The 19,455-nt window shown below is 44.0% G+C and overlaps 1 protein-coding gene across 6 annotated transcripts in view; it reads right to left on the reverse strand.

Moving 5' to 3' along the window:
- Window positions 1–19,455, reverse strand: part of LOC140211824 (carbohydrate sulfotransferase 3) — a 90,891-nt gene that overhangs the window by 33,253 nt on the left and 38,183 nt on the right. For 4 of the 6 annotated variants that reach the window (XM_072281991.1, XM_072281988.1, XM_072281987.1 and 1 more), the window contains exon 2: window positions 3,726–3,819. The exons of the other annotated variants lie outside the window; for them this stretch is intronic. The gene's annotated coding sequence lies outside the window, so the exon portion shown is untranslated. The remainder of the gene's footprint in view (window positions 1–3,725; window positions 3,820–19,455) is intronic. 6 annotated transcript variants of the gene reach the window in all.

Here is a 19,455-nt window from a genome sequence, read left to right on the forward strand (position 1 = left end):
GAGGGAATTTGTAGAATGCCTGCGATATGGCTTTTTAGATCAGCTTGAGGTCAAGCCCACTAGGGGACAGGCAATTCTGGATTGGGTGTTGTGCTTAAGGAGTGTAAGGTAAAGGAACACTCAGTGATCATAATATAGAATTCACCTTGCAGTTTGACATGAAAAAGATAAAATCAGCTGTATTGGAGCAAAAGGAATTATAGAGGCATGAGAGAGAAACTGGCCAAAGTTGATGGAGGGGGACACTAGCAGGGATGATGGCAGAACAGCAATGGCCGGAGTTTCTAGGAGCAAATCGGAAGACACAGAAGACTTGGAAGATATATCTCAAAGAAGTATTCTAAAGGGAAAATGAAGTAATAGTCACAAGGGAAATCAATGCAAAAGAGGGGGCAAAAATTAGTGGGAATTTAAGCAATGAGAAGCTTTTAAAAGCTAACAGAAGGCAACTTAAAAAGCCATAAGGACAGAAAAGATAAAATATGAAGATAAACTAGCCAATAATATAAAAGAGGATACCAAAAAAAAAAGAGGGAGGAGTAGATATCAGACCACTGGAAAATGACTCTGGAGAGGTAGTAATAGGGACAAAGAAATGGCAGACAAACTTAAGAAATATTTTGCAACAGTCTTCACTGTGGAAGACAACAGAGTATGCCGGAAATTCGAGAGTGGCAGGGAACAGAAGTGAGTGTAGTTCTCACTTCTCAGTGATTTGGATGTCAGAGCTGACAGCTTTGTGGCCAGGTCTGCAGAAACACAAAGGTCATTAGAGGAGCAGGTAGTGTTGAGGAAGCTGGGAATCAGCAAAAGGGCTCAAGGCAGATTAGGAGAATGGCGAAAGAAGCGGCAGGTGGAATACTCTGTAGTGTAGGGAACTGTGTGGTCATGCACTTTGGTAGAAGGAATAAAGACATAGGCTATTGTCTAAATGGTGAGACAATTCAAAAATCAGAGGTGCAAAGGATTTTGGAGTCCCCGTGAAGGTTCCCTAAAAGTTAACTTGCAGGTTGGTAAGGCAGGTAAATGCAATGTTAGCACTCATTTTGAGAGGACTAAAATATAAAAGCAAGGATGTAATGCTGAGGCTTTATAAGCAGTTTGGGGCCCCTTAATCTAAGAAAAGATGTGCTGGCATTGGAGAGGGTCCAGAGGAGGTTCACAAGAATGATTCTGGAAATGAAAGGGTTAATGTATGAGGAGCATTGATGGCTCTGGGCCTGTTCTCACTGTAGCTTAGAGGAATGAGGGGGAATCTCATTGAAACCTATGAAAGACCTAGACAGAGTGGATGTGGAGAGGATATTTCCTATAGTGGGGACTCTCGGACCAGAGGGCACAGCCTCAGAATTGAGGGGTGTCCCTTTACAGCGTAAGGGGTTTCTTCTTTTATGTTACTGCTAAGGCTAATAGAAATGGCTTCTTTGTTATGTTAGAATAAAATAGCTTCTTTGTTATGTTAACTGCTGAGAAAGTGCTTCTCTCTAGCAGCTTGTTTGGGTTATAATTACTGATAACGAGAATTATATTCATTTGCTAACCAATTGGGATAGATGTTATTCTTTCTTGTTGTCTGTAAGCTATTGTTTTTGTGGGCTTTGGGGGAGATGGCGCGATGGGGACAGAGAGAGGAGGCATGATGCTGTAAATTGGGCGACGGAACGGACCCCGAGTGAGAGTCCAAGGCCCAGGGTCTTCGGTGAGGAGAGGAGATGAGGACAGATTCGTGTGGAGCGTCTGGTCAACCACCGTGGTTGGTCCCAGGCGGCGGGTCGAGGAGGTCAGAGGAGATCGAATGGTGGAAAGAAGACTTTGTTAATTGAGCTCCAACGGTTATGTATAGTGTGGCACCTTTTACTTTTCCTTTTATATTGTATCTCTATTAATTACATAGTTCCAGTAAGATTTATAAAGTGTAATCATTTAATCGCATATGGTGTACTGTCTGTTATTTGGCGTAACATCACACAGCACCTACACAAACTGATTACCCAGTCTGGCGGGGCTGAAGGCTGCTCCCCCTAGACGGTAGCGAGCTGAATGAGCCTAAGGCTTACCGGGGGCTGCAACAGCAAAGATAAGGAGGAACCTCTTTAGACAGAGGATGGTGAACCTGTGGTATTCAATGTCATGGATGGCTTTGGAGGCTAAGTCATTGGGTATATTTAAAGCAGAGGTTGATTGGTAAGGATGTCAAAGGTTACAGGAAGAAGGCAGGAGAACTGGATTGAGAGGGATAATAAATCAGCCATGGTGGAATTGCGGAGAAGACTTGATTGTCTTATGGCCTTAATAGAATTTCTGCCAGGATTCTGTACTCCTGCATGCTACAGGCCAGATAACATCACCCACAAGGCAAACCTGCCCCTAACTCACAGCCACCAACACATCTCTGAGATGCACTACCCAGAACACACAGACCCACCAGTTCTGCCCAAGAGGACTAACTCCGCCCAAGATGTGATGATGCATGGATTTTATACCCATCTTTGAGCATATTAATTACCTCTAAACTGCATATTCCTGATGGAACTAACCACTCATTTATTGTAATTTTGGTCTGAATTATCTTTGTTCTCATACTGAAAGCAATAATTTCTACTTTTGGGGTCATGGCCCAATTTGCAAAGATGAGATAATCAGTTAATAGCAAAGTAATACTTTAAGCACCTTTTACTTGAGAATCTAACTGATTCCCAATCAGTACAACAGGATTTCTTTGAGTCAATCTCTTTATTACACAAATAAACAATATTAAAGGGTACAATAGTGTAATGAGTGCTTATAAAAATTTGCTGATATAAAATGATTCTGGTGTCTAAGTGTAATCCTCTTAAGGAAAAGATTGAGATGCACAATCATCTCAGGCACCGGGACGTGGCAGTATTGGTACCTTCCCATGAGCGTAGGTAGCTACTGACTGCAGTCGTGTGTCTATCTAGATTCCCATTACTAACCCAGTACTTTACACCAGCAGGACAGAGTTTCATTCTCTCAAAGCACAGGTCATCTGAAAATCCCCCTGGTGATAACCTCGCTTACAAGAAGGCAAGTGCTCCTCCTGGGAGGACTGCACAGCTGGAGATGTTTAGTAGCTGGCAATGGAGCCTGGGTAACAAGCTCAACCATTAACTTCCCTGGCTCCCTATACCCGTGCACACTCTAACAACAGCAGCTGAGCTCAGATGCGACTCCCACCTTTAACGACATATCGCAGGAGACGTCCCATCTGGACGCATCACGTTTGGTAAAGGCAACTTCTGTGCCCGTGACTGCACGGAACTGCAGAGGGCTGCGGAGACAGCTCAGCGCAGCATGGAAGCCAGCTTGCCGCCCACGGACACTGTCCACACTCCTTCCTACCTCAGTAAAGCAGCTAGTATCAGGGCACCAGGCCCAAGCGCAACCTTTATCCTGCTGTAGTAAGGTTCTTGAACAGACCTCTTAGTCAATAAAACTTACACAATCGACCTTGTCATGGCCTTGGATATTATTGTCTTCCTTCATTATACTGCCCTGCAACTGTAACATTCATTCTGCATTCATTCTATAAGTGCTTGTCCTTTCTTCTAACTTAATGCACTGATACAGTGAATGATCAGTGTGGATGGCACATTTTCCATGATACCTCAGTACATGTGACCATCATAAACTAATAATCAACACAATTGAGCATTTACGGTTTACATTTCGGGAAACGGTGACATAGTTTATTCCCTCCATACTTGCTGCCTGATTTGCTGAGTTCCTCCAGCATGTTGTGTGCGTTGAACAGATGAAGAGCAGCAAGGAGCCCTGGAACCCAATGGATGGAGGAGCCTGGAGAACAAGAGATAGTAAGGGAAAAAAATAATGTCCGGCCTTGGATGTCCCGCTCAACATCTACAACCTCATCTCCCCGCACAGCATGCAAGACAAGCCAGGCTGCACAGGTGATAGGGGATTCACTAACAGGAAATATTCATAAGGACCCTGTACAATACTATTCCCAACACAAACCCAGTGATCCTCACACGGTACGCCCACAATAGCCCCGTGTCTTGTCTGTCTCCAATTCACGACAGGACACGTGTCAGCAGGTATTCAGATCGTCTATATCTGAATAAATGCTAAAGGCACCTTGCGGGCATGTGAAAAGCTGCTACAGTGTACCACATATAATATCTGGCCTTTAGACATGTCAGCCTTGCAAGTTGAGATGCAATTAGAACTAATGAATAATTAAACATGCAGGAGGGCTTCAAATTACCAGTAAGCAGGAAGCCTTTCAGCTGCATAGGCAGATTCACTGAATTGAGTTGCATGGTAATTACATACATTTCAAGCTGATAATGTATTAAGTTGCATGACTGGTCTTGTTAAATGAGAAGGTGGCTAATGAAGGGGTTGCACTTACATCCGAGTCTCACTGAACAAGCACAAAAATTAGCACAGTACGTTCAGTTTTAATCCACCAATCAACCCTACATCACCATGAAACCCCACTGTGACATGGGAATCACGCAGCGCAGCCAATACACTTGGGTATCATTAGAATCTGGAATTATTAGAAGTCTCTATCAGAAAGAAAAAAAAGTTGCATTTACATAGCATTTTCAGAGTGCCTCACAAAAATTTTAAAGTGATTTGCTGTGAAAAGCCAGGAAGCATTTGCACACATTAGGCCTCTGCAATCAGCAACATCAGCCATTTGGACCGAGCGACAAAGATCTCTGTGTCAGTCTGCTCTTTAAGATACTGCCATTGGCCTTTAATCACAGACAGCTTTACTGATCGGATCAGTTTATTATTGTCATGGGTACTGAGATACAGTGAAAAATTGCCTTGTGGGCAGACCAGCAGATTATGCTGCATGTGAGGCAGTAAAACAAATGTAGAATATAGTGTTACAGTGACACAGAAAGTGCAGTAAGGTAGACAAACCAAGTGTGAAGGTGACCAGGTAGAAACCAAGAATTCACCTTGAGTGTATGAAAGATCTGTTGCAGAGTCTGACATCAGTGGAATAAAAGCTGTCCTGGAACTCGATGATACATGCTTTCGTAGTCCAATGGTGGTGGGGTGTGCAGAGCAGAGGGTGAATGAGCTGGGTGAGAAGATTTCTTGATTACATTGTTTTCTTTCCTGAGGCAGTGGGCGTCAATGGAGTGATGAAGTCCGTAGAGAAGAGGCGTGTCGGGTTTGTGTAATGGGCAGGGCTCTGCAATTTTTTTGCAGATCTGAGTAGAGCAAGCTGTAGTGCATCCAGATAGGATTCACATCAGCTCTCTGGATCACATTTTAAACAACCTTCTAATTAAGGGAATCAGATTTCATCCCTCTGGGCCACAGCTGATACTATGTGTTAGAATTTAACAGGCTTCATGGAGAAAGGCTGGAGATTAGTGTTGAAGGTTCTGAGTGGGTACTGTTCATTCGCTGCATGCCTTGGCAAATCATCGACAAGCTGGCTCTCAATCAGCGGTGTTTAATTTGAATGATACAGGGTGAGTTACAATGAGTATTAGAGAAAGGGAATTATATAAGGGAGCAAATTCCCAGGGAAATGGGGAGGATGGGTTAGATCTGGCACAGATACTATGGGTCATCTGGTCTCCTATTATACGACTGGTTCCACTAATCTATGCTTCAACGTCAGGCTTGTTGAGGGTTAGTTTTTCATTATGCGCTGCCGATATGAACCTGACACCCCGAAAGGAGATGTCTGATATTCCGATTTGCATGAACATGGATTTTCCCATGTATGTTCCCAATCGGCCACACTTCCACCGGAACTGCACACTTCAGGAATTATTTCTATATTCTGTCTGGTTTAGTGCAGCATCCTCACACAATACAGGTTGAGCACCCTTTATCCGAAATTACAAGATCCAAACTTTATTTTTGAGCACTAACATGACGTCACAGTAGAAAATTCCACAAGGTGCCGGGAAGTTTCCTGGGTGAAGCTCAGGTCTCTGTGCACCACAGGCAGTTCTGAGAAGTGACCTCACACATGTAATGAACAAAAGTTAATGAAAAATAGAAAAACACTGCATAAAGTGAGAAATAAAGATCTCGACTGTGCATCATCAGCGTCAGAGTGAACATACGCCGCTTTAACGGTATGCTGGTCGTGCAACCGTGTATCACAAGAAAGTGAAAATGGAAAGCAATTGTGAATCTTCAGCAGGCTGGTTGCAGAAATTTAAGAAAAGGCACTGTATTAAATTTTTAAAGAGCCTGCTGATCATGAAAATCTATCACCAAAAATGTCTACAATGCTGATTGCTTTTGTGCCTTACATAACAGCACTAAATTTTTAAAGCATCACTGATGAAAATCTAGCACCAGAGCAAGTCTATAATGCTGATTGTTTTTATAGCTTACGTAAACCTAAAAAAAGTAGCATACAAATACAGTGTACTGAAACCTTTTCATCAAAATACGGCAGCGTAGGTGGAGACTGAAGGCCGGCTGTTGTTTGTTGTCATTCAACAGCTGATTCAGGTATTCTCCTGATGCTGCTATGCTGCTTTTGTTACCCTGCATACATTCTATTTTCATTATATTAATGGCATGTAATAATTTTTACTGTGACTACAAAGGTGTGATGAACAAGTGCAGGACAAAAGACTGCTTACCGCTAGCACAAAAATTCAGTGTCAGAAATGATGGCGATCCCAAGCAATCTCATTATATATTCCAAAATCTGAAAAAAATCCAAAATACAAAACTCTTCTGGCCCCAAGTATTTTGGATAAGGGGTACTCAAACTGTGCACGAAAACTAGAGCAAACTGTCAGGTCAGCAGGACCTGTGTCGCAGACAAAGAAACGGCCAGGAAAATCATTGCGGACGCGACCCATCCTGCAAACTGCCTTTTCCAAATGTTCCCTTCTGGAAAGTGCTATAGAGTCGTAGAGTCATAGAAAAGTACAGCTCATGAAATGGCCCTTCAGCCCATCTATTCCAAGCTGAACCACTTGAACTGCCTACCTTTAATAGGGCTATTAAAAAAAACTTCACTTCACCTTAAAAGTTTCTCCCCCCCACCGTCCCCGAGGCAGTTAATCTAATGAACAATTCTAGGTAGCTCCCCCTAACCCCATCTACCTATTACACACATCCCTGCCCTGCACTATAGACACTTGAAAACACTTTTGCTGTTTACTTTGTAAATACATGCTGGTATTTATGTAGTTGTGCACATTTTATTCTATACCCGTCCTTTAATCTCTAACCTTATTCTATCTATAATTCTTTATAACTGTTGAAAGTTGTTTTTCATTGCACATCACACTCTGACCAACGCACCACAGCAAATCCCTCATGCATGTAAATGTATCTGATGAATAAAGTTGATCTTTGATCCTTGATTCATAAGTAGCTGTTTGGAGGGAGACCTCCCTTGACATGTTATGCACAGCACGAACACAAAAGCTACTGTAAATTAAACCAAAAGCTGTGAAGATGGAAATTTCATGTCAAAATAACAATGAAACATGCTGGCGCAAGATCTGCTTAAAAGTTGGCAGATCATGAGACAAGTTTCTCAGAGACTGTAAGAGTCTTCCTTCCTTCCTTTTAGTATTCTGTGTGGAAGATGAAGAGAGAAGGCGAGATTGACTCATTACTACTGTCTCACAGTTAATTATTGTAGAGTCCTACAGAATGGAAACAGGCCCTTCTGCCCAACACATTCATGCTGACCAAGATGCCCATCTCAGCTAGTCTCACTGGCCAGCATTTGTCCCATATCCAACTGCACTTTTCTTATCCATGTACCTGTCCAAATCTCCTTTAAGTATTATTATACCCGCCTCAACCACTTTGTCTGGCAGCTTATTCCATCTACGCACCACACTCTGTGTGGAGAACTTGCCCCTCAGGTCCCCTTTATATCTTTCCCCTTTCACATTAAATCTATCCCCACTAGTTTATGATTCCTTTTTCCTGAGAAAAAGTCTGTGTGCATTCACCCTATCTATGCCCCCCCCATTAATGATACTCTCCTGAAAGGGCACCCCCTCAGTCTTCTATGCAAGGAAGAAAGCCCATCTTCTCTCCGTAACTCAGGCCTTCGCAACCTGGCAATAATGTTCATCACTTAGACATTTATGGGAACATGTTTGCCAGCACTCTCTTTGTGGCAGAATGGAGAAAGGAAGAGAGTGAGGAGAATTAGGGGCTTGTCTTGTACTGCTGGTAACCATAGAGGTCAGAATATCATTTTGCTCCACTCAGCCATGGCCTCTGGTCTTGAAGGAGCTTAATTTCGTCCACACTCCCTAGGTAGGTTTAATGTTTTACCAGCTATAAGTACTATTGTGATGTGAGTCAGTGTTCAACTGCCAGCAAGACCAGGAATGCCCAGTTACTTCTCTAGAGCAGTGGTCCTCAACCTCCGGGCCACGGAGCATGCAGGGGTGCAGCGGTGGCCAAAACGCACCCAGCACATTTTTAAGAAAAAAGCCGATATAACAAGCTAATTGATTAGGTGCCGCCCGGCACGTAAATGCCAGCCCAGATCAGAGGCGATCGCCAATATTGGTCCGCGGCCCGGAGGTTGGGGACCACTGCTCCAGAGTCTCTTGCAGAGAATTTTTTATTAACATAACTGAAACACAATCCAGGAGCAGAGGATAACAGAGGAATCTTAACTAACATCACTACAGCTTTTCTTTCACCACTCCTGCACTACACTTTAAGCAATAGGTGAAGAGAAGGGAAGACAGTTATTGAGATGATGAGACGCTTCAACTGAACGTGATGGCATAAGCATTGATTTCTCCAGCTTCCGGACCCCACTTCCCCCTGTCCCCCTACTGCCCCGGTTCTTTCTTTTTCCATTCCCCAATTTGGTGGTCCCTGCCTACCAATTCTCTTCCCTTCTCCTGCTCTCATGACTTCCCATCACTTCCCTTTGGGTCCCCACCTCCTCTCCTTCCCTTTATTCTATGGTCTACAGTCCTTTCCCATTAGATTGCTTCTTCTTCAACCTATCCCCTCCCAGATTCTCATATCATTCACAACTGCCCCCCACCCATATACATTCCCCCCATTAAGTAACCATCTCAGGCTGGGGAACTGTCAGAAGCACCAACATGGAATGTGACCAGAGGTGCCCAGTCTGATTTTGCACTTGGTGCAATTTCACTAAGAAATGAACAGTGATGAGATTTATTCATGACAAAGTTGACTTTGGATTGCATGCCCAGGAGAAAAGCACTACTCAAAACAACTCCTGGGCTAACTTGTCAAACTACGCTGAGCTTCATCCAAAGAGCTAAGTCAGAGGCAGCAGCAGTAGAATATAAATGAGAGGAAGTGTAGTTGGGGTGTCCAGTGCTCTGGCCTAGCCGCTCCAGGAATACTGTCTCAATGTCCAGACTGCATACAAAATGAGAAGCTGCTGAAAGCAGAACAAAGGCAGCTCATGACTGGGCTCCTGGGCCAAGAGACTGGGTTATAAAGAAAAGTGGAGCAACTTGGACTTTTCATTCTGAAGGGGAGAACTTTATAATGAAGAGCAGCATCGGAATACTGAAAAATAAATTCAGGTTTAAAGTTGACAGGTTCTTCTTAACATGCAGAGTTTTGAACAGATGCAATTGTTCCTTGCTCGGAAGGGCTGAGACAAAGCACAGAAGAATCGATGTAATCATGTAATGAAGTAAGAACAGAGATATATTTTTACGACGTGATGGTGTTTGGAGATCTGAAGGGGAATTGGGAGGTGATGTGATCTCAATAACTTATAGCTCTTGCATTTCCAACTAAAGGAGATCCTGTGTGTGCGTGAGGTCACACTTTGCAAATTATGCAGTGGATCTGTCAGACTGGATACAGCTCAGAATTGTTGAGGGTGCTGTGTGTGACTGAGCGTTTAAGGTGGTGAACTACCTAATGGAAAGACAGTGAGACAAACAAAGTCTTGTGTCACCAAGCAGTAAATAGTCTTCTTGGACCACTGATCACAGAGGACAGGGAAAGAAAATGCAAAATAAGTGCAGGTGCCAAAAATCTGAAACAAAAACAGAAAATGATGGAAAAGTTTAGCATGTCACTGACCCAAAAATTGACTGTTTCTCTTTCCGCAGTTGCTGCCTGTCGCCTGCTAAGTTTTTCCAGCTCTTTATTTTTGTTTCTGCAAAGGATGAACCCTTGGCCATGAGTTCTCTTCCCAAAGTTAGCCCTGGTCAAAATCCATATGAGTGCCCCTGGAGTTTTTCCTGTTATGGGGCAGCACAGAGTACCAGCAGGCAGTGCTGCTGTCTCTCAGCTCCACTGGCTGTTATTAAAAAGTTACTTGGACTCCACTTGGTAGGCTGATCCAGAAGATTAAGATACACAGGATCAACAGTGACTTGATAGTTTAGATTCAGAATTGTTTGCAATTGAAAAAATATGGTGAAAGGCATCAACAGCTGGGGAGGAGAAAGTGGGCATCAGAGACAAGTGATCACAGTGAGGCAATGATGATGTTTTGGAACATTGTTCGGATATGGAATTGTGCATTCCTTTATGATTTTGTGTCTTTGTACCTGTCCTTTAGAAGCTGTAGCAGAATGGATGCGCCTTTTAAAAAAAACTGGGTGTAGGCTATCAAGCATCCACGTTTTTATTCCATTGTTTAACTTGTTTCCTTGCCAAGGACACAGGTGGAGACCACAACCATTCACAGCTGCACAAATCCACAAACTGGGTCTCAAAGGGAACACACTATACATACGGTCAGCAGCAATGTATTTGCATGGTGCACAGCTGTGACAGCATCTGATTTTAATAGGAGACCCATAAAATGCCATGACAAGTTGCAAACAGTTTTACATCATTAATAAATGAGGCAATGTCACAGTCCCAGATAGAATCCACCTTAAAAGGTTTACTGAACTCTAAATGGTAGGCTGATCCAGAAGATTAAGATGTACGGGATCAACAGTGACTTCGTAATTTGGATTTAGAATTGGTTTGCCTATAGATAAAACAGTGGTGGAAGCTTATTATTCTGGCTGGAGGTCTATGACCAGTGGTGTTCTGTAGGGATCAGTGCTGGGACCTTTGTTGTTTGTAAACTACATACATAACTGATCTGGATGGAAATGTAGACAGGTCGGTTAACAAGTCTGCAGGCTTCACAAAAATTGGTGGAGTTGCAGATAGTAAAGAAGATCGTCAAAATATTCAGCAGGATATACAGTAGGTCAGTTAAAAGCATGGACAAAGAAATGACAGATGCTTATGAAGAGGCATGGACAGAGAAACAGCAGGTGGAGTTGAATACAGGCAAGTTTGAAGTATAGAGTTTGGGAAGTTAAATGCAAGGCAATAGTTTGCAACTAATGGGTGGATCCTTGCAGCACCAATGTACAGATGGATCTTAGAGTCCATCCATAGCTCCCTGAAAGTGCCACCACAGGTTGATGAAGTGAGAATGAAGTAGTATGGCATACTTACCTCCATCAGTCAAGGCACTGAGTATAGGAGTCAGACAATAATGTCACAGCTATGAAACATCAACAATTCCTTTCCTCTCAGAGATGCTGCTTGATCCGTCAAGTTTCTCCAGCAGACTGTCTGATGCATGAAACTTTGGCTAGGCTGCAGTTGGAGTATTGTGTGTGCAGTTCTGGTCACACAGTTACAGAAATGATGTGGACACTTTGGATTGGGTACAGAAGACGTATAAACCTCTATAGTGGGTTGAGGAATTTCATCTATTAAATTAAACCACAAAATTGATGGTGTTCTTAAAAACATAGAAACATAAAAACCCTACAGCACAATACAGGCTCTTCGGCCCACAATGTTGTGCCGAACATGTACTTACTTTAGAAATTACTTAGGGTTACCAATAGCACTCTACTTTTCTGAGCTCCATGTATCTATCCAGGAGCCTCTTAAAAGACCCTATCGTATCCCCCTCCACCAGCATCGCCGGCAGCCCATTCCACGCACTCACCACTCTCTGTGAGAAAAAAACTTACCCCTGACATCTCCCCTGTACCTACAAACGTTTGTACTTCCAAGCACGTTAAAACTGTGCCCACTTGCGTTAGCTATTTCAGCCCTGGGAAAAAGCCTCTGACTATCCACACAATCAATGCCTCTCATTATCTTGTACACCTCTGTCAGGTCACCTTCTCATCGTCCATCGCTCCAAGGAAAAAAGGCTGAGTTCACTCAACTTATTCTCAGAAGGCATGCTTGCCAATCCAGGCAACATCCTTGTAAATCTCCTCTGCATCCTTTCTATAGTTTCCACATCCTTCCTGTAGTGAGGTGACCAGAACTGAGCACAGTACTCCAAGTGGGATCTGACCAGGGTCCTATATAGATGTAACATTACCTCTTGGCTCTTAAACTAAGTCCCACGATTGGTGAAGGCCAATGCACCGTATGCCTTCTTAACCACACAGTCAACCTGTACAGCAGCTTTGAGTGTCCTTTGGACTCGGAGCCTAAGATCCCTCTGATCCTCCACACTGACAAGAGTCTTACCATTAATACTATATTCTGCCATCATGTTTGACCTACCAAAATGAACCACCTCCCACTCACCTGGGTTGAACTCCATCTGCCACTTCTCAGTCCAGTTTTGCATCCTATCGATGTCCCGCTGTAACCTCTGTCAGCCCTCCATACACTATCCACAACACTTCCAACCTTTGTGTTATCAGCAAATTTACTAACCCATCCCTCCACTTTCTCATCCAGGTCATCTATAAAAATCACAAAAAGAAGGGGTCCCAGAACAGATTCCTGAGGCACACCACTGGTCACCAATCTCCGTGCAGAATATGACCCGTCTACAACCACTCTTTGCCTTCTGTGTGCAAGCCAATTCTGAATCAACAAAGCAATGTCCCCCTGGATCCCATGCCTCCTTACTTTCTCAATAAGCCTTGCATGGGGTACCTTATCAAATGCCTTGCTGAAATCCATATACGCTAAATCTACTGCTCTTCCTTCATCAATGTGTTCAGTCACATCTTCAAAAAATTCAATCAGGCTCATAAGGCACGACCTGCCTTTGACAAAGCCATGCTGACTATTCCTACTCATATTATGCCTCTCCGAATGTTCATAAATCCTGCCTCTCAGGATCTTCTCCATCAACTTACTGTTACGTACCCCATAACTGGGTTGCCAAACCAGCAGAAATGGACCACTCTTTGGAGTCTGGATTACTAGGAACTAATAAAGTTTTATTAAAGAACTAAGTAATACAGTACTCTAGTCGTAAGGATATGTGACAGGTTAGCAATGATAATACACACATATACACAGAACTAGGGTAATAGGAATCAACCAAGCTCTATCGCAGTCTAGGGGTAAAATGATCAGTCTCAAGCGACGCAGAGTTCAGTTCAGTTTAGTGCAGTTCGCAGTAATCACTGTTGTACCGTTGTGGGGGGGGGGGATGCAATTTGGTTCAGGCAGACCTTTGATGTCTTCTATCCCGCTGTGGTCACCAACTGTGACCCCTCCGTTCCGGATACGATCGTTCTTCCACGGTGAACCTGGCACCCAGGCAAGGGCAGACACACACACCAGGTTCCCACCAATCGTACCTTTACACCCTGTGAGCCAATGGTCGGTTCCCGCGAACCGGACCTCCAAACTCTCACCACTTGTGGGGGCACACCGCTGTTTCCAGGGTCTCATTGTCTTGTGGTCTCGTGGTGTCCCGTGTCTTAGCGAACCCGCTCTTTTTATCTCCCTGCTGGGGTATCACCTGTCCATCAAACTTCAAACAGTTCAGGTTCAAAGCAACCGGTCTGTCAATATTCTGAATTGTGTTTCTTTTCCGTTAATCCCTCTCTCCTTTCTTATTAGCATTTTGAATGTTTCTCCATTGTCTCTTTTATCTCTCTCATTAGCATCAATCGTCCGATAGCTTGGTTTGGCGTCACATTACCAACCATTGAAATAAGACTCGTTGGTCTATAATTTCCTGGGCTATCTCTACTTCCTTTCTTGAATAAGGGAACAGCATCTACAACCCTCCAATCCTCCGGAACCTCCCCCGTCCCCACTGATGATGATCATTGCCAGAGGCTCAGCAATCTGCTCCCTCACCTCCCGCAGTAGCCTGGGACACATCTCCTCCAGTCCCGGTGACTTACCCAACTTGATGCTTTCCAAAAGCTCCAGCACATCCTCTTTCTTAATGTCTATATGCTCAAGCTTTTCAGTCCACTGCAAGTCATACCTACAATTGCCAAGATCCTTTTCCATAGTGGATACTGAAGCAAAATATTCATTAAGTTCCTCTGCTATTTCCTCCAGTTCCATACACATTTTTCCACTGTCACACTTGATTGGTCCTATTCTCTCATATCTTATCCTCTTGCTCTTCACACACTTGTATAATGCCTTGGGGTTTTCCGTAATCCTGCTTGCAAAGGCCTTCTCATGGCCCCTTCTGGCTCTCCTAATTTCATTTTTAAGCTCCTTCCTGCTAGCCTTATAATTTTCTAGGTCTCCATCATTACCTAGTTCTTTGAACCATTCATAAGCTTTTCTTTTCTTCTTGACTAGATATTCAACTGCCTTTGTACACCACGTTTCCTGTACCCTATCATCCTTTCCCTGGCTCATTGGAATGTACCTATGCAGAATGTCATGCAAATGTCCCCTGAGCATTTGCCACATTTCTGCCATACATTTCACTGAGAACATCTGTTCCCAATTTATGCTTCCAAGTTCCTGTCTGATAGCCTCATATTTCCCCTTACTCCAATTAAACACTTTCCTAACTTGTCTGTTCCTATCTCTCTCCAAAGCTATGGTAAAGAGATAGAATTATGATCACTATCTCCAAAATGCTCTCCCACTGAAAAGACCTGACAACTGACCAGGTTCATTTCCCAATACCAGATCAAGTACAGCCTCTCCTCTTGTAGGTTTATCTGCCTACTGTGTCAGGAAACCTTCCTGAACACACCTAACAAAATTCACCCCATCAAAACCCCTCACTCTAGGGAAATGCCAATCAATATTTCTGCATCATCCCAGAATCTGTCTCCCTATCTGCTCCACGATCTCCCTGTTACTATTGGGTGGTCTATAAAAAACACCCAGTAGAGTTATTGACCCCTTCCTGTTTCTAACTTCCACCCACAGAGACTCAGTAAACAATCCCCCCATGACTTCTTCCTTTTCGACAGCCGTGACACATCTCTGATCAGCAGTGCCACTCCCCTACCTCTTTTGCCTCCTCCCTGTCCTTTCTGAAACATCTAAAGCCTGGCACTCTAAGTAGCCATTCCTGCCCCTGAATCATCCAAGTCTCTGTAATGGCCACAACATCAAGTACTGATCCACACTCTAAGCTCATCCGCTTTGTTCATGATGCTTCTTGCATTAAAATAGACACATCTCAAACCATCAGTCTGAGCTTATACCTTCTCTTTTGTCATTGGAAATTAACCAATTTCCCCCTGGGATCAATAAAGTATGACTATGACTATGACTATGACTCTATCACCTGCCTATCCTCCCTCTCACACTACCTACAAGCTCTCTCTTTATTGTGAGCTAACTGCCCCTTTTTCCATCTCTTCAGTTTGGTTCCCACCCACCAGCAATTCTAGTATAAATTCTCCCCAATAGCCTTAGCAAACCTCCCTTTGGATTCAAGTGCAACCCATTCTTTTTGTACCAGTCATGCCTGCCCCAAAAGAGATCCCAATGATCCAGAAATCTGAATCTCTGCCCCCTGCTCCAATCTCTCAGCCACGCATCTATCCTCCACCTCACTCTATTCCTATACTCACTATCACATGGCACAGGCAGTAATTCCGAGACTACTACCTTTGAGGCCCTGCTTCTCTGCTTCTTTCCTAACTCCCTCTAGTCTGTTTTTAGGACCTCCTCCCTTTTCCTACCTATGTCGTTGGTACCAGGGAAGTGAAGTTTGTGCAGTGAAAATTACAACTGAGAAGGAGCACAGGAGCTTAATGGTCTGAGGGTGGATAAATCTCCTGGACCTGATGGAATGCACCTTCGAGTTTTGAAGGAAGTAGCTGGAGAGATTGCGGAGGCATTAACAATGATCTTTCAAGATTCAATAGACTCTGGCATTGTACCGGATGACTAGAAAATTGCAAATGTTACTCCGCTATTTAAGGATGGGAGGCAGCAGAAAGGAAGCTTTCGACCTGTTAGCTTGACATCAGTGGTTGAGAAGTTGTTGGAATCGATTGTTAGGGACGAGGTTACAGAGTACCTGGAGACACATGACAAGATAGGCCAAAGCCAGCATGGTTTCCTGAAAGGAAAATCCTGCCTGACAAACCTACTGCAATTCTTTGAGGAAATTACAAGCAGATTAGACCAAAGGAGATGCAGTAGACATGGTGTACTTGGATTTTCAGAAGGCCTTTGACAAGGTGCCACACGTGAGGCTGCTTAGCATGATAAGAGCCCATGGAATTACAGGGAAGTTACAAGCATGGGTGGAGCATTGGCTGGATGGCAGAAAACAGAGTGGGAATAAAGGGATTCTATTCTGGCTGGCTGCCGGTTACCAGTGGAGTTTCAAAGGGGTTGGTGTTAGGACCGCTGTTTTTTACGATGTATGTGAATGATTTGGACTACGGTATTAATGGATTTGTGGCTAAATTTGCCGATAATACAAAGATAGGTGGAGTAGCCGATAGTGTTGAGGAAATAGAGAGCCTGCAGAGAGACTTAGATAGAACATACAATAGTACAGCACATTACAGGCCCTTCGGCCCACAATGTTGTGCCGACCCTCAAATCCTGCCTCCCATATAACCCTCCACCTTAAATTCCTCCATATACCTGTCTAGTAGTCTCTTAAACTTCACTAGTGTATCTGCCTCCACCACTGACTCAGGCAGTGCATTCCACGCACCAACCACTCTCTGAGTAAAAAACCTTCCTCTAATATCCCCCTTGAACTTCCCACCCCCTACCTTAAAGCCAAGTCCTCTTGTATTGAGCAGTGGTGCCCTGGGGAAGAGGCGCTGGCTATCCACTCTATCTATTCCTCTTATTATCTTGTACACTTCTATCATGTCTCCTCTCATCCTCCTTCTCTCCAAAGAGTAAAGCCCTAGCTCCCTTAATCTCTGATCATAATGCATACTCTCTAAACCAGGCAGCATCCTGGTAAATTTCCTCTGTACCTTTTCCAATGCTTCCACATCCTTCCTATAGTGAGGGGAATAGTTTAGGGGAATGGGCAAAGAAGTGGCAGATGAAATACGATGTTGGAAAGTGTATAGTCATGAATTTTGGTGGAAAAAATAAACGGCAGACTATTATTTAGATGAGGAAAGAATTCAAAATGCAGAGATGCAAAGGGACTTGGGAGTCCTTGCACAAGATACCCTAAAGGTTAACTTTCAGGTTGGGTCAGTTGTAAAGAATGTGAATGCAATATTGGCATTCATCTTAGAGGTATAGAATATAAGAGCAGGGATGTGATGTTGAGGCTCTATAAGGCACTCGTGAGACCATACGTGGAATATTGTGTGCAGTTTTGAGCTCCTTATTTTAGAAAGGATACTGACATTGGAGAGGGTTCAGAGAAGATTCACGAGAATTATTCCAGGAATGAAAGGTTTACCATATGAGGAACATCTAGCAGCTCTTGGGCTGTATTCCCTGGAGTTCAGGAGAATGAGGGGGGATCTCATAGAAACACTCCGTATGTTAAAAAGCCTGAACAGATTAGATATGGCAAAGTTATTTCCCATGGTAGCGGATTCTAGGACAAGACGGCACGACTTCAGGATTGAAGGACTTTTTTTAGAACTTAAATGCAGAGGAATTACTTCAGTTAGAGGGTGGTAAATTTATGGAATTGCCACGAGCAGCTGTGGAGGTCAAGTCATTGGGTGCATTTAAGGTTGAGGTAGACAGGTACTTGATTAGCCAGAGCATCAAAGGGTATGGGGTCAAAGCAGGGGATTGGGGACGACTGGAAGAATTGGATCAGCCCATGATTGAAGCAGGGAGTTCAGTTGCAATGAAAGTCAAAACAACTGCAAATGCTGGGAATCAGAAACAAAAGCAGGAAATGAATGTCAGAGACTATTGGTGGAAAGCAAAACAGTCATTGTTTCTGGTAACAGCACCCAGCATTAACAACTAGCCTAGACTCAGGAACAGCACATCTGAAACAAGGGGATTTCTCAGAGGGCAGCAATCAGCATGAGAAAACATTCAATGGTGACACAGATGGAGGCTTAAAAAGTGCTCAGGTACATTTCCTTTTCAGTATTTTTCTTGGCGGGGTGCAAGAGGTTGTTTGTTGTTAATGCAGTGCATGGTTTAAAAAGAGATTGGGTATTTTTCAGGTTTTTTTCCCCTTGGCAGAGCCCAAAAAAAAGAAAGGAGTATGGCCATGGTAGGAAGTGGGGCATTGTTATAATGGTCCGGCTTAACTCTACAGGCTTGGGCAAGCGCAGACACAGGCTCTAAGTAGGTAAGCATGAAAGTCTTCTAGTAAGTTTTTTTTTCTCTTTGCACTCAGGTAGTGCGCTGAGAACAGAACCAGAGGTAGGAGGATGTTCCTTGTGTGAGATGTGGGAACTTTGGGAGACCTCCAGTCTCCCTGATAACCACATTTGCATGCAGTGCATGGAGCTGCAGCTCCTTAAGATACTGTGCTAAGGAACTGGAGCTGTAGGTCGATGACCTCCAGTTAATATGGGAAACTCAGGAGGTGATAGATCAGAGCTAGAGGGAGATTGTCACTCACGTGTTGCAGTTGGCAGGTCCCCAGGTGACTGTCAGGAGAAGGAAATAGAGAAGATAGCCAGTGCAGAGTACCCTTGTGGACATTCCCCTCAATAATAAGTGTACCACTTGGCTACTGTTGGGGGGTGGGGAGCACTTGAACTATCAGGGGGAAGTCGCAGCGATCACGTCTCTGGCACTGAATCTGTCTCTGTGGCTCAGAAGGGGAGAGAAGAGGTGTGCGGTAATGGTAGGGGATTCCATAAATGAGAGGAACAGAAAGCGATTTTGTAGACATGAAAGAGACGCCCAGATGGTATGCCTCCCAGATGCCAGGGCCGGGGATGTCTCAAATCAGGTCCATGGCATTCTAAAGGGGGAGGGTGAACTGTGGGAAGTTTTGGTACATAATGGTGCCAACGACGAAGGTACAAAAAGGGAGGAGATTGGGAGTTAGGCAGAAAGCTGAAAAGCAGGACTTCTGAGGCAGTAATCTCCAGATTGTTGGCTGTGCCATGTGCCATGGAGAGTAAGAATACAATGATTTGGCATCTGAATATGTGGCTGAGGAATCCGTGCAGAAGGCAGGGTTTCAGATTTCTGGATCATTGGGATCTCTTTTGGGGAAGGTATGACCTGTACAGGAAAGGCAGGCTATACCTGAACCCAAGGGCGACCAATATCATTGCGGGTTGGTTTACTACAGACGATGGTGAGGGTTTAATTTGGCCAGGGAATGGAACTGAAATGATAGGG

Source organism: Mobula birostris, chromosome 18 (assembly GCF_030028105.1).
Source record: "Mobula birostris isolate sMobBir1 chromosome 18, sMobBir1.hap1, whole genome shotgun sequence".
Lineage (NCBI taxonomy): Eukaryota > Metazoa > Chordata > Chondrichthyes > Myliobatiformes > Myliobatidae > Mobula > Mobula birostris.